This window comes from Perca fluviatilis, chromosome 6, assembly GCF_010015445.1.
Source record: "Perca fluviatilis chromosome 6, GENO_Pfluv_1.0, whole genome shotgun sequence".
NCBI lineage: Eukaryota > Metazoa > Chordata > Actinopteri > Perciformes > Percidae > Perca > Perca fluviatilis.
In genome coordinates, this window is record NC_053117.1 from 25,719,142 (window position 1) to 25,734,990 (window position 15,849).

Below are 15,849 nucleotides of genomic sequence, written 5' to 3' on the forward strand. Positions count from 1 at the left end.
TGTTTGCTGTCTCGGATAACATTTTGGCATTCCAGTCTCCTCTCTCAGACACAGCGATGCTTCGGACCCAGGGTGGATGGGGGGCCCAATGATAAGGCTTCACTCACAATTAGCAGGCAGGAGCAGGGAGGCGAGAGGGGGAAATTGAACTGTCAGAGAGAGAAGAGAAGAGAGGAGGAGTGGAGGAGAGAGGAGAGTGGGATGGGGGGGTGTGACCCCATCCTGCAAAATGGAGCCCGTCATAATTTGTTCATTTGGTGCCCATCAGGCTCTACCTTCCCTCTCTAACACCGCTCTGCTGACCTCCCTCCCTCTCTTTCACCCTCTCCCATCCCTCCTCACTCTTCTATCTCTCATCCTCCATTTCACCTTCCTGCTTACAGTACCTTCACTCATCTCAGCATCCCCTCCTTATTTCATACTATTTTCAGTGATTGTACATGCGATGTGATTGTGCTCTCCCCTTTTGCCACACTCACGCTGTAGCTATTAACAACATTATTGTTATTAAATGCTTCAATTGGTCATTTAAGAAAATTATCCAGAGGCTTCAAGGAGAAAAGGAGATAACAAGACCAAGGCCTGTGCCTGACCTGCCTCTCTGGAGGATGTGCTGGATGGTAATGTTAATATTAAATAAGCAGAGAGGCTTTTAGCAGCTCTATATTTAAATGTCAAATGCTGATGGGCCCTAATGAGATAATACTGCCGAGAGCAATTAGCCTGCTGGACACAGAATACTATTCACACATGTACACACATACAGAAGTATACACATGTATACATACTTTATATTGCCGAGTGGAGAAAACAACTGCCACATAAAGGAGAAATAAAGATTGTTTTTTTTAATATAACTTGATTTATTCAAGGGCCATTTTTGAAAGCAAAGCCAATCAGATCTGAAAATGTTCCAATAAGCAACACAAAACACTACATACCAGCATTTAAGCAGGTGATGCCACACTATTTTTATGCCTACTCATACCTGTTACATGCTGCTGTCACAGGCTGTGGTGATTTCTCTCTCCACCACCACAGAAACTAGAACAAACCGGCTTCTTATTAATCATTCTTCTCCATACATGATACAGTTAGTGTCTGTAACCACCTTTGCACTTTTTTCCTGGGTGTAGAAATCCCTTTTTGAAAATGGAAAATAAAAACATTTTCCTCACATATTGGCTTGTTTCACCAAATTAATCCCAAAGACATGACAGAAAACAGTTGCAGTGTAACATATTTATGATGGTTGTAATCTTAGTAGTTTTGATCCAAGGAGGGATAAAGATTTTAATGTTCAGTTATTAAATGTTATTGTTGTAATTTAACAGTTTTAAAAAAATATTCTCAGTTTATTAACTATGTTATTTAATTAATTTATATATATTTTTATTTTTATAATAGAGTTGAGATATTAAATAATTTTCTTTGTTGGAGGTACAGCATCCTTCACTGTACTTCAGCTGCCCATGCCAAAATATCGGTCACAATCGACTCTTCTGCTCTTGTGTCTAGTGTCTATTTTTTCGGCCATGTCTCTGGAATAAATTACTTTGTATGCCAAACACACTCAGATTTTTGTTAACAGATGGTCCGCATGGTTTTGTTGATGAAATATGAAAATGGAAAACTTTTCCTTGAAATTGAATCGCCCTTAAATATTATTTATGTTGTCTGACTTGTGTAAAACTTTAAATGGTTTAATAACCATTTTCATCTGTCGGGTATCTCATAAATGGAAATCAGGCTTTCAATAAAGAGGTTTTGCTCCAAAGTAGCTCCTTATTTTAGTTAGTATAAGTGTAGTTTCAGCAGTTATGAGTTTTGGCTACAGGGTGAACTGTGCAGTCACTGCTGAAATAAGAAGGTATAGATTTTCATCTTTTTAAATCTCACTCTGTCTCTCACTTTCACAGTACACTGTGTGAATTGTTATGTCAGCAAAAGTGTGTGTGTGTGTGTGTGTGTGTGTGTGTGTGTGTGTGTGTGAGAGAGAGAGAGAGAGAAAGAGAGAGAGAGAGGATACAGGTGTTGTTAGCAAGCTCTGAAGGTGACTGCTGGTCTCATCCATCAAACAGGCTTTCCTCAGGCTGATCCCTAATGGATCCCCTCAATCAGAGCCGCTCACTGTCATTCGCAGTGCAACAAAATGAGAAATCAGGCAACTGGTCGCGCAGCCAAGGTTGGGAGTCATATAAAGGGGACAAAGTGATAAAGACCAGCTCGTGTCCAGCCTGTTGATTAGTATTGAGTGATCCCAGCCTTTCAGCCAGTCATGACGAAAGCAGGACATCAATCTGGACAAAATACTACATCAACAACTAATTCAGCTGTATATTCACTATATCCAAACCTGCAAGCTTGGCTTTGGTGTGAGGTGATGTGTTGGCTATGCATAGTGGCCACTACACATCAGTCTGTGCCTTTTTTTAATTGCACTTACTGTCTCAAATTAACTAGTTTTAATAAATGAATATAATTTGATAACAAGCTATGGACTGAGTGTGCCAGAGGTTTTGATTTCATTCTGTGCAATTTACAACAGTAATGCAAATGGAAATAGTAAATGGGCTAAGCCCTCTCTGTTCTTTATAAAATAGTCCTGGGCTAATGTAGTTATCAAGTGTTAATACACTTCACTTTACCATAGGCCATTACAATCTTCTAAGGGAAGATAGATTCAAACAGAGCATTCACTTTATTCTTCTGTGTCCAGGCCTCCTTACTATGTAAAATGCTTGTTCTGTGTTGCCTTCACGGTGATTTGATTTGAAGCTAATATACTGAAAGCCTGTTCTTGCCGTTTGTCTCCAGCTACTCATTCTCTCAGCTTTAAAAGCCCAAAGCCTTTATTATTGAAAAGGCCTCTATTTGGTTTTAGGGTCTTACAATATTGGGAACCACATTTTCCTCAGTGAACACAGAATGAAAAGGGTTTGAGTGCCGTCAGTGCCTAAAATAGATTCATTATACAGTATGTGTTTTGCTTTTAAATAGATGGGAAAGACAGAAGGTTATTCATAGAGGTACAGTAAAGTAATCACATTAAAAGCTCTCTGTCTTGCTACAGGTTGCACATCACAGTCAAACCCATCACTTCCCATCTGAGTCATTATATTATATTATAGTCTGTACAAACCGTATTGTCGTTGCAGACCTTGTGGACTGTCTGCGAACTGTTTCAAGGCTGGATTATCAACTAGGCAAAGCCGGCAACTGCTCCGAATGCCCAGGTTCACTGTGTCATTTGGTTTGTAGTAGTATAGTAAATCACAATTTCTTATGCACATCTACAGCTTAGTATCAATGGAAATGCTAAAGGCCTCATGATGAGTCTTGCATCATCACCTCATCCTGAGGCTAAGCAATCACTTTTGTTGTGCGATGTCTTCACGTGGAGCCTATACTTAAATTAAAAATAGGTAGTACTGGTTCTTTACTGGGTCTCTATGTGAAATATGTCATGTGTAGTGTGTAATAAAAATGTTGAAATTGGCTTATAAAATATCTATCATTTGTAAGTTTTCAACTGTATAATGTAAAGTCACACTAGGTTGCTAAAACCCCCAAATTGATTTTGTTCTGGCCTTGTAAATTGAACACGCTGATAGTGTTAGTAAGTCATATCCATTACATTCATTCTTTGTCCTTGTTGCAGGCTCGCCTGTTGAAGTATGTGGTGATATTAATATTGGTGGCCATATTGATTTGGAGGCCTGCACACAGTCATACATACAGCTGTCCGTGGTGGGCTTACTAATCACCATAAGTCAGTGTCTGGCTGGGAACACCAGGGGTGGTGTGAGCACCCATCTGAAATAAATCAAAGAGATAAGTCTCTACTACTTAACAAGTTTGTACAGTTCTCACATTATTTATACAATGTCCTATTGTTTGGCTGTAGTGTGACTGAGCATTATGGTGATCAGATTTGGTCCAAAGCATCTTACTGTTACAATCTATGCAGCATTGGTTCTAGAGCTGAGATTGCGCTCTAACTTCTGATTTACAAACATGTTGAAGATCTCTCCACCAGCAATGACATAGACTGGATTTATGAAGACAACATCTGTCTTTACATCTGTTTGAAGTCTTACAGCTCGCTCTGTCTGCCTCCTTTGTTGTACCCTCCATGTTCCCTTCTCTCTCTGAAGCTAATGAAGGCTCCTTGGTTACAGTCCATGATTATCATACAGATAGGATCATATCCCATTGATTTTATGCAGATGATCACCTTTCTGTGTACGCAGGGCTGATAGTGGTAGTAATTTACAGAAGAAAATCAATTACCCTTCTCGTCTGCAGGAGTAATTGTTTATTATTTTCCTATTAGACAAACTGTGTTGATCAGTGTTATGGAAAGATTGCCCATGAATACTATCAACATAAACAGATTTGCCATTGACATTAGAACTAGTTTTCCTTTTAATGACCTGTACAATATCAAACCAATGCCACAGGCTGAGGTTTGAAGCACTAACTGTGTGTGTGTGTGTGTGTGTGTGTGTGTGTGTGTGTGTGTGTGTGCGCGCGGTATGGTCGTGTGTGGTATGGTCTAAAAAATGGATGCAGTTTTTCTTTGTGGAGAAAAGTCTCAACATTTTAACTTTTTGCAAACCCTCTGTAGGTTTTGAATTTACCTGCAGGTCCACAGATATGTACTCTTTGGGGGTTTGGCAAGATGAAACGATTACATCCAAGATACTAAGCACAGGATCCTGCAACGACACTGTTGTTGTTTCACAAATGCACTGCTGATGTGAATAGTCAGTGGTTCCCCTGGCCCCGTCCGCAGCCTCTCTGCCTGTATCAGCGTGGATTGATCTAGACACAAACTAATCACTATTACTCACTGAAGTAATTGGCCCGGCCCAGATCACAGGGTAGCAACCGATCGACTGATCCGGGGATCAATACTCCGATCAGAAGAGATGGGAGCAGAAAGAAAGGGTTGCAGAGGAAGGAGGAGGGATGTTTTGTAATGTGGCAGATCAATCTGGCTGAACAGCACAGTTTCTGGGTGTGTTCTAGTCCACCTATCACATTCACTGTGCTGCCCATTTTAACTTTGCTACTGAACTAAATTCTCAGGTGCCATGCTCCTCTGCCTGCCACAAATCTGAATTCAGAAGGGGCTTACAGTCATTACAAATTCTCACACACTTCTTGTCCTTTTTAGTCTCACAAGAGGCAAATGCGTGTGCACAGTGACACCTTCAACAAGTTAACAATCGACCAAAGATTGAACACTGATAGACCAACACAAACTTCATAGCTTTGGGCAATTTGAAAAAAGGACCGTTAAGTCGATATCTAAAAAAAAAATGTGTGAGTGACTTTCCTACTTTAAAATAATTGTGAACTTTTTGTTGAACAAAACAAGCTATTTGAATGGTCTCTGTGACATAAAAAGAAACTTTATTATTCGTCACCACTATCGTACAGTACTCTATGTAGTGAAATTCAATCTCTGCATTTAACCTATCCTAAGCATTAGGAGTAGTGGACCGCCACATACAGCGTCTGGGGAGCAACTTGGGGTTCTGTGTTTAGGACACTTTGACATGTGGCTGGAGGAGCCTGGGATCGAACCACCAGTCTTGTGGTGAGGGCAGACCCGTTTTACCTCTGAGTCACAGACAACCCCAAATAATGATTATGTGGCATTCTTCACTATTCTTTGACATTTTATAAATACAACGATTAATCAAAAATAATCAAGTGATTAATTTAAGAATGAAAGTAATAATTAGTTACAGCCTTATTTTAAATCTAAGACCTCCAGCTATGAAAACACTATAGAAAGGAAAAATGGAGCATACCTGGGATTGGTCTCTAGGTGACATACATTACAGTTGATCTGTTTTACTAGCAGAAAAAGTTTTTTAAATTCATTAATGAAAGCAAAGCTCTATAATATTATAGAAATCACAACTGAAAATCCTAACCTGGAATTGTCCATTCCAGCTGATGGTGGATTGTGACAGAATTGTGAACAGAAACCCAAAGCACCTGTAATGACCTACAGAAACAATACATCTAAACATGCAAATAAAATGCAGACATTTCTGAGATCTGTAATCAAACCAGCCTCCTTTACTGCTAAAAGGTGACAGTGCTGACGCCTCAGCTGCTGTGCTCGATCCCTCAGATTACACAAAACACTGGGATCACTTTCCTTTCATTCGGCCTCAGCCGTTGCATTCTCCTGCTCATCCTATTTCATGGAAAGAGCAGGTGGTCCTAATTTTTCATGCGTTCAATGTGTTTGCAGCCCTTTCCCCCCACTCTGGCCCCTGTGTATTCCACATCCCACTAAAGCCCATTTCTCTTTCATCCACTCTGGTTGTCTGCTTTTAGGAGGTTCCTGCTCGGCCAGACAGAACACTGAGCACAGTTTCGGAGCGCTGGCCCTTCTCTCAACATTCTCATCTCAGCATCTCCCCCAACGCTGCTCCTTTCTCGCTTTCTTTCTCCTCTCCTCCATCTCCCTCTGCTGCCCTTCTCCCCCCTTTGGTTTCCTCTCTTCTCTCTTCCTTTTCCCTTCCATCTCTCTTTCGCTCTCTCTGTGGTTGTTGATTGGGTGTCTGAGTGCTTGTGGCAGCTGTGTGTTGTGTGTAATAGAGCAGAGAGGCTAGTCTGAATACAGCGATGGGAGAATTTGTTTATGTGAGAGATGCATAGATGGAGACAGGTCTCCAGACGCTGCGGGCTCTCTCTTGCTGTCATCCTGCATTCAGGCCCTGACAGGAGATCTGAGATGGCCAAATATGCCAGACGCTCGTCCCAAATCCCAAAGCTGCACCCTACAAGCCAACCGATGTGTGTTTGTGTTTATTCAGATTTGACAGAATCATTCTGTGTGTGAATGCATGTGTGTGTGCGTGCATGTGAAGTGTGTGCATGTGTCTCCAGGATAGCATGCTTGATCAGATTCCCCTGCCACAGGCTCGGTCCAGGGTCCATTACCACTGAGCGATAGAGGGGAGAAACTCTACCAGCTATTCTCTTTTTATCCCATCCCAGTGATCTCTTTCTCTTTCTCTGATATGTTAAGTCTGTTCAGTGGGGCAAGACTTCAGCTTCCATCGCTTCTCTGAGATGTGTGTCCACCTCAAACAGCTCATTTAGCATTTTCATTCCCCTCTGCTTGGGGCACTTGTAGTTGCATTTGTATCTGAATGTTTGCGGCAGTTTGTCCAAGTTAGCCTTGTCACTTCAACCTCGCATCTTCAGGGACTCTTTGCTTTGTCTTTGTGTCACTGTGATGTACAACAATGTGTTATTTAAATCCGTTTTTTTCAATTGAATAACCTCTGCTTTTTGGTTTATACAGCGGTTTCCTTGACTCTTCCCAAGGCAATAGCAGTACACTGTCTTGCTTGGTGCAGTACTGAGCGTAGCACTCCTTTTCCTAAATGAAAACAAACTAATGCATTAGAATAATATGCTTAGAGGAGAAGACACTAAAACACAATTAATGAAGACTGAATCTGGAGTGGATGGTTGGCTCTACAGCTGTTGTTCCTATTAGAATCCATGCTTCCATCAATGCAGCTTGACTAAAACGCGAAGGCTGCATTCTGAGAGCAACCACAGTCGGCATGTTGTGGCCTTTTAACTGCCTTCAGCAATCACATTTGATGCTCCTTAATTATCCAACACTTTCCCCCCTTCTGCCATGCTGCCTTCTTTCCGCTCAGCCGCAGAGACGGTGCGTTTGCTTACCGCTCTGCCTAAGTGTTCGCCTGCATGTAAATTAATCTTGATTCACTTTGCCCTGCCCTGCTGAGTGCTACAAATTACCCTATAGCAACGAAACAGCACAAGTGAAAAAAGCCAAATTGCTGCACTTGATAGGCTGTTGCTCCTGTGCGTTATGCCATTACATTAGGGCTACATAATGAATGCTCTCTTGTGAAAAGTAGTGTGTTGTTGGTTTTTAATTCATCCTGAATAGGGAATGTTTGTGCATCTCCCTCTCACTGTGTCTGCATGTGTTTCTCTAGAAGAAGCTTTAATGAAGGAGGCCTTGTTGGATAACCCCAAAAAAAAAAAGAAGAAAGAAAGAAAAAAAAACAAAAAAACGTCAGCATCCATCATTCCATTTACAGAAGCTTGACAAAATTAGCTGCCTTTTGGGCCATAGTCACACTAATTGGCTGAGGAAGAATAACAGGCTTTTGACACAAACACAGGCAACACATTCACTTGTCTCTCTGAGGATGTTAATGCGAAAGAGGTTTAGGTTTTAATTCACCAGAACAGAATTGGCTCTGGCTTGAGTGCTTCGTTTTCTACCCTGACTGCTCTTCACAAATTTCCATGCCGTCTTTTATTGCTTTTAAACCACAGTTTTATGTTCTTTCTTCATTGATGGATGTTCACTCAGTACTTACTTGCTTGTCTGGTGAGATTACGTCCCTTAAGATGTCAGTCTTTGTTCTGCCATCATGGCCAAAAGTATTTTTTATTTGCTGTGTTTGATCTCACCATATTAGTCAAATATTCTACTGCATATGAAATAACCTTGACTATTTACAAAGCAAGGACGCTCACTATGGGTATGTTCTTCTGTGTGTGTGTGTGTGTGTGTGTGTGTGTTGTGTGTTGTGTGTGTAAATCAATGACAGTGAATGGGAGGAACCCCTCTACAAACCCTCATCTTTCATCTTGAATAACCGATATCATAAACAGACGCTACTCATCAATCTCACCTGTGTTCCCAATACAAAGATGGGAGGCAGGCCTATTTCCCTCTGTTTCTGCAGACCTGATGACATTTACTAAATTGCTGTGTGTGTGTGTGTGTGTGTGTGTGTGTGTGTGTGTGTGTGTGTGTGTGTGTGTGTGTGTGTGTGTGTGTGTGTGTGTGTGTGTGTGTGTGCCTTATGTTTGTGCTTGGCAACATTTGTGCAAACTTGATGCTGTCTGTTTGTATTTCAGTAATATTGTAGATCAATTTGGTTTGATTGGACGGTTTGGTTTTCAGTGATCTTTACCTTTTTTCAGTTGTGTTGGCAACCCTGCAGCTCCATTACCATCCACTGAGGGGCAGTGCAGCAGTTTGCAGCCACTGTGGACCAGAGAGAGAAAATGAAATAAAAGTGGGGATAAATCAGGAAAACCGGCACACATGAAGAAGAGGTAAGGATTGAATTATGTTTAATGATGTCATTACGAGAGGAGTGTGCTTTATTATAACAAATGATAAAAGTGTGTTTTAATGAGTAGTCATAAAGACTCAGTGGGCAATCTTATTCAACAGGCCTCAGAATTGGCTTGCAAGGGTCCTCAGAGTTGAAAAAGAACAAAGTGACTTTGGGACAATTATTGCACGCCTGTTTATTGCTCACCTATTCCATGCCAAAGTGTGTGTGTGTGTGTGGCCCACGGTCATGGTAAACATTGTACAACCCTACCTTCAGACAAGTGATAATCCCTGGATAAATAATAAATAGAGTTTATAAATATAATAGCATAGCATCTGAAAGAGGGATTACCAAACTAAGATCCTCTTTGTGTGTGTGTGTGTGTGTGTGTGTGTGTGTGTGTGTGTGTGTGTGTGTGTGTGTGTGTGTGTGTCTGTCTGTCTTTCACTATAATGTGAGCACGTTTATTAACATATTTCCCCTCACCCAAAACATGCCTTCCAACCTTCCATCTTTAATATTAATATCTTGCATGATACATTACTCACTAATTTTTCACGAAAAAAAGGAAGAAAAGTGGTTGTGATTAAAAGGCTCTTTTTAATGAAACGTTTCAAGTTTAAACAGTGCTCAATGAAGTGTTCTCCAGCCAACTGTTCCTTTCTGAACTAAAACCAAACAAGTTCCCAGCAACTGCAAAACAAAGAGTGCCACAACGATTAGTTGGTAACAATTAAATATCATTATGTCGTAATTAATCTGCACACAATTCATTAAATACTAATTCCATATGAAAATCAGAGAGAGAAGAATGCCATCAATATGCTGCTTTAATTAGCATGTGATTGACAGCTTGCTGGAATAGAGAGTTTTTGTATAGGATCACTTGGTGTGTGTGTGTGTGTGTGTGTGTGTGTGTGTGTGTGTGTGTGTGTGTGTGTGCAAAGTGGATCATCTTAAGTGTGTAAAGATAAACTCCCTTCTGTCTGTTGATGGTAATTAAGTTTGCTCCCTGTGGGGTTGCTGGTATGGGCAGGTTGGGGGGAGACAGGTGGGGGGCATGATCTCTGCTAATTGTTGTACATGAGAGCCTGTTTTGGCCCTGACGAGCACTGCGGGGTGTCTGCGTGTGTGTGCGTGTTCAAGAGGTGTGAAACTGAATGGAGCCATATGACTACAGGTCACACCCAGAGTGCCGTTGCTAGGATACAGCATCTGAAGCATCATGGAGGGGTGGTACCGGGGTACTCCATCTTCAGCCCCCCCACCACAGTGATCCTGCTTCCTCCTCTCCCCCCCCCCCCTTCTGCCACTTCCCCCTGGGGTTTGGCTGAATGGCCTGGGCTGACAGGGGCTGAATGGTTCGGGGTGACAGGGGGGTGGTGTCCTATTTGTCCCTAAATGCTTCTCTATAGACCCCTGATAATAGACTGGCTGCCTGCTCCCCTTTCCCACCCACCCCACCAAACCTCCGCCACCACCTTCACCCACTCTGTCTCTGTCTCATTGTCTCCCTCCTCATCCCCTCTGTCTCGCTTTCCTCCCTATCATGTCTCCTTCTCTTCCTATCTCTTTCTCTGTCTCTCTTTTTCTTTCCTCTTTCTGCTGCTGCACTTCTCCAGATATAACAGCATTGGGTTAAGTCCTCTGATGTATAAGCATTCTTTGCTGCTTGTTAGATCGTCCGTGTGCTGCGTTCAAGTGTTGGCAGTGTGCATGTAAAAGCAGAAGGTCACTGCTTATTACTCAACTCTCCAGCTCCTCAGCATTGTCCAGCAGCTCCGGCTCTGCCAGCGTAAGTAGGAGCTGCTTTTGATGTTGGTCTTTCATGCTTTGTCGGGACTCGGGAGACATAGCTGAGGATACCTTTGATGACTGCAGGCCTGTTAGTCAGGCTGTGTGATAAATGAGAGATCCGTCATAAAAAAAAGGCTTTTCCTTACTTCCTGTGATCAAATAATAAAGCGATGAAACCATTTCGAGCAGAAGCTTTGAAAAACATACCAAGATCAAGCCTCTCTCTGTGTGTGTTCACCACACACTCAAAAGGAAGGCACAAAGAGAGGTCACCAACCTGCATCTGGATCACCCTCTGCTTAGTGGATTCACTTCATCACGTTTGTGTGCTTTCACAGTGAAAAAAAATCTGTTTACTAACTTGAATGTCCATGAGTGCATGCTTGATTTTATATACGTCTGTGTCTATGTGGGAGCATGCACGCCTGTGTTAGGGGTCAGGAGTGAAGATGTTACCCTCTGGTCATTCATCACAAGCGTGACACACTCTCCCCTGCGCTCCGGTACGCAGAGGCAATGTTTTATAAAAGAATAACACGTCAGCGGGCACCCGCCGGCCATCCATTACCACCCCGTACAACCTGCAAAGATGTACAATAGACTCACAGATCTCATGCACTCGCTGCGCACCATACTTGTCGTCTGCATATACTACAACACTCATTGTCCTGCTATTTTTTGTTTTAGAGTTTATTGTAATAAAATGTATTGACTATAAAATTCTGCTTCCTTTTGCACTGGGATTGATTTGTCAAAGAAAAGTGCTCTACAAATAAGATTAATATTATTATATCATTATCACTGTGTGGGATTTGTGTTGTAGGTAGAAAGAGGCAGATGATAAAGGGAATGGGTAGGTTTAAGACACAATCACGAAGCAGAGTTGGTGTATGGGAGCTGAGCAGACAGTCAATCATATTATATCTATGCAAATATACAATATGCCTCCACATTATGATGACATACTATACAATGCGTGACAAACAAGTAATCAAACATCAAATAAAAAGATGCCGTATGAAAGGCCAAATCCGTAATTTTTGGACCAAATTTGTTGTGTGTTACACACTGGACATAATTTAAAGGAACAACTCCACATTTCAGGAAATTAACATATTTATCTTCTAGAAGTGTTAGATGAGAAGATTGATACCGCTCTCATTTCTGTGAGTGGTATTGATCTTCTCTTCTCATTTAGCTGTCCTCCGTGGGTGTATGTATATATATATATATAATATACACACACACACACACACACACACACACACACACACACACACACACACACACACACACTACCGGGCAAAAGTTTGGGGTCACTTAGAAATTTCCATTCCACTCCATTATAGACAGAATACCAGCTGATCTGAGTGGGTGGCTGATCTTTAATGCAATATCTACATTGCCCATTATCAGCAACCATTCATCCAATGTTCCAAAGGCACATTCTGACTAATCTGATATCATTTTAAAAGTCTAACTGAGAAAACATTGGAGAACCCTTTTGCAATTATGTAAGCACATAATGTAATCTGAAAACTGCTGCTCTGGTTAAAAAAAACAATGCAACTGATCTCAGCTGGTATTCTGTCTATAATGGAGTGGAATGGAAATTTAGAAAAATGAAAAATATAGAAAATAAGCATTTTATTTACATGCTTTTTTGACAATCATGTCAGTATTTGAGTTTTACATCTGATGTAAAACAATTACCAGCATCACAACTGGTAAATACGTATATTTGGTTGTTGTCCTGTGTTGGTTTCTGTATTTAAATACCAATCAATAGATTTAGGTTTGACTGCAGGTTCCAGTCTTCTCTTTTCTTTTGTTTGCATTTCCATTGCATTTGTGCCTTTGGGCATCAGTATTTTGGATGCGACAGCTTGTGCTGTGTAAGACAGAACAAGTTGAGGACGTTGTGAGTTATAGAGCTCTTAGACCAGTTTACGAGGACTATTATCTCTCAGTTAGTCTCAGTTTTATGTGCATTTTCTCTGGGCTGGTCTGGAACCATCAATTTAATGCTTTCATAAAGCAAGGTTAGATAGCACTGAATCAAACAGAACACTCACTGACACTCTCCTCTGCTTTAGAGCTAAAGTCACAAAGAGGAGACGAAAGAAGACAACGAGGAGAGGCGATGAAAGATGAAGAGACAGCTTTATGATGTCTTTTTAAAGCCAATTTAGAGCAAAAGTTTAGTTTCCAGCTGCAATAACAATTGGAAATGTAGTCACATAGTGAAACCCAAACAAATATATTTGCCCCTGTCCGTTTGAGTGTCTGTTGCATGGACACTTTATTGTCTGGCATGACTCTATGTTCATGTATCAAACAGACTTAAATGTTTTGTGAGGCACCCATTTTCATTGTGCTTGCTGCCTGTTTTATACTGCTATAAAACAGGCAGCAAACCCAATGAAAATCCCGTTCCTTTCATGACGTTGCTCTATCACCTGCTTTTTCCTGTCAGCAGAGACTTTGTCGTTAGTCCAAACATGTACGTACTATTCACTTCAAAACAAATAACAAGCAGAGATCAATATGGGTTGAAACGGGAGTGTATTGCTTGTGGACAAAACTGTTTTTCAAGCAGGCATTCAGTTGTGTGTGTGTGTGTGTGTGTGTGTGTGTGTGTGTGTGTGTGTGTGTGTGTGTGTGTGTGTGTGTGTGTGTGTGTGTGTGTGTGTGTGATCCATCTGCTAGAGTGTGACACCTTAATTTTGAATGCTGTTGGAGACACAGCAGGCCAAGAGAACAAATGGATGTGGTAGTGAGGGAAGAGAGGAACGAGTAAATAAAGAAATGCTAAAGTGACCAAAGTAGAGATTAAGTTGTGCGAGTGTCTAAAGGATGCAGTGCCAGCACTCTTTCTGACAAGGAAGAGGAGATTTACCACCTCTGAGTGGTACCTTACACCCTGACAGAACGGCAATGTGGAAAACACACACACACACACACACACACACACACACACACATAAACACAGATGAACCCGGGTGTGTTGACTGTGTGTGTTGTGACAGGCTGCAGGTTCTTTTGTCTGGCTTTGATGAGTATGTCATTAGCAGAGACCACGAGAGACAAGAGAGCCTCATCAGTATTTAAATAGTCTGACATCTTTGCCACCACATTTCTGCAGGGGCTTCCTGCTCTCCATTCCCACTTTCCCACCTTGTCCTATCTGCCCTTTTAATCCATCTGTCGTCAGGCCACTCTCGTGCTCTGTCAATGTCAAATGTATTCCCTTTCTTATGTTTTGTCTCAGTGTGTGTTGGAATTTGTCACAGTGTTACCTGCTGTGCCTGACTACCTGGAGTAAATTATTAGATTCTCTTTACTTTGGCTGCGCTGAGTTTTTGGCTCTAGTGAAATTCAGCATGGAAACAGGCTAAAGGCTAAATCTTAAAGTTAAAGTTATCCAGAATCCTTCTGGCAATATTCCATGGAAATGATAACCGCTATATCTTTGTAAACTTGGAGGCAGCTCTTGTTGCAGCAGCTGAACACCACTGACAGTAGTCTTGCTCATGCATAAGCTAGTCATCTCAGCAGCGAGTCACTTTGTACAAAGAAATACTTAAATCTACAGAGAGACAGCGAACACAGAAGGAAAAAAACACAAGTCAGGACGGGCTTAATTGCGACTCTGATTTGAATAAGGAAGCACCTAACAAAAGGGCCATCGGAGGCAGAGAGGTAAAAGGTTTTACCTTTAACAAGCACTGTGCTAAAACAACTCTGAACCTGAAGAGGTGCGCTCTGAAAGGCATGTATAAAGCTCTTTGTAAAGTGTCTGCTTATGAGTGGGTGTATGTGTTAGCAGTTGTACGTGTGTTTGTGTTTTTATGTGTGCATGCCACACACACACACACACACACACACACACACACACACACACACACACACAAACGGGGATGATTTATTCCAAGCACAGGTCAGGTAAATTGAAGCAGGCCTTACAGGTTGGTTTTCAGCTCCAGGTCTAATGAGAGCAGCGTTTCCCGTCTCTCCCAACAATGCGCTCCTGTCTCTTAAGAGCCCTTCCACCCGCCTGCAGCCTAGCCACTCTACATTAGATCTGTGGCCTGCAGCAGCCACTACAGTGAAAGGCCTCAGGCTCTGAAATGGCTGTTTGATTCTCTCCCTGCTTTGCCTCTAAATGAATGATTTATTGGCTGTCAATGAGGAGGCCAAGCGTAATTGACAAAAGCAGCACTGCAGAGTCCCATTCAAGGGGATGTTGTTGTGGATGTTCTCTTTGAGGATCTCCCTGCCTCTGTCTGAAACTGTAATGAAGAGTAAACATCCTTGCTAGTACCAGACCACAGATAGTTGGGCAGCATTAGGAACCGTACAACTTCAAGTTGAATGTTTCCATCTTGTACCTTAAGCTACTAATACAGTTTTCTTAAATCAAATTCACAGTTTTTTAGAGAGAAATTGATGAGGGAAATGATACACATTTTCATAGTGTTGCTTTTAAATTGGCACCAGTAATGTTAATTAAAACTATGAAAAAAGCTGGATTTACTGACCCACAGATGCAGGATGTTGTAGGCTATCAGACACACCAATTCCTTCTGCTAGCACACGACTTCAATCAATTTACGCCGCTAAGTAACCTACCACACTTGCACTGTGACTGGAGTGGACGCAGGCGGCAATGGAGACGTGTTATTTAAAATCCCCACTGCTTTTGTTCCTGTAAAAGGGGACATTAACACCCGCTCGTCCTTTGGCCTCTGCTTGTCATCCAAATGGCTAATTTCTCCAGATCCCTCTAATCCCCCAGGAGGGACAGCATGGCTCGGGGCCAGCAGGGACGAGGGCCTCAGAGGCCAGCCGCAACAATGGAGAGTCGATGGGTGCTTTTAGAATTGACGTTCTAAAA

The 15,849-nt window shown here is 41.8% G+C and overlaps 1 long non-coding RNA gene across 1 annotated transcript in view; it reads left to right on the plus strand.

The window, feature by feature from the left end:
* LOC120560927 overlaps positions 1 to 15,849 on the plus strand; it is a 33,980-nt gene that overhangs the window by 5,232 nt on the left and 12,899 nt on the right. The window contains exon 2 of the long non-coding RNA XR_005639536.1: positions 9,016 to 9,150. This is a non-coding gene — a long non-coding RNA (uncharacterized LOC120560927). The remainder of the gene's footprint in view (positions 1 to 9,015; positions 9,151 to 15,849) is intronic.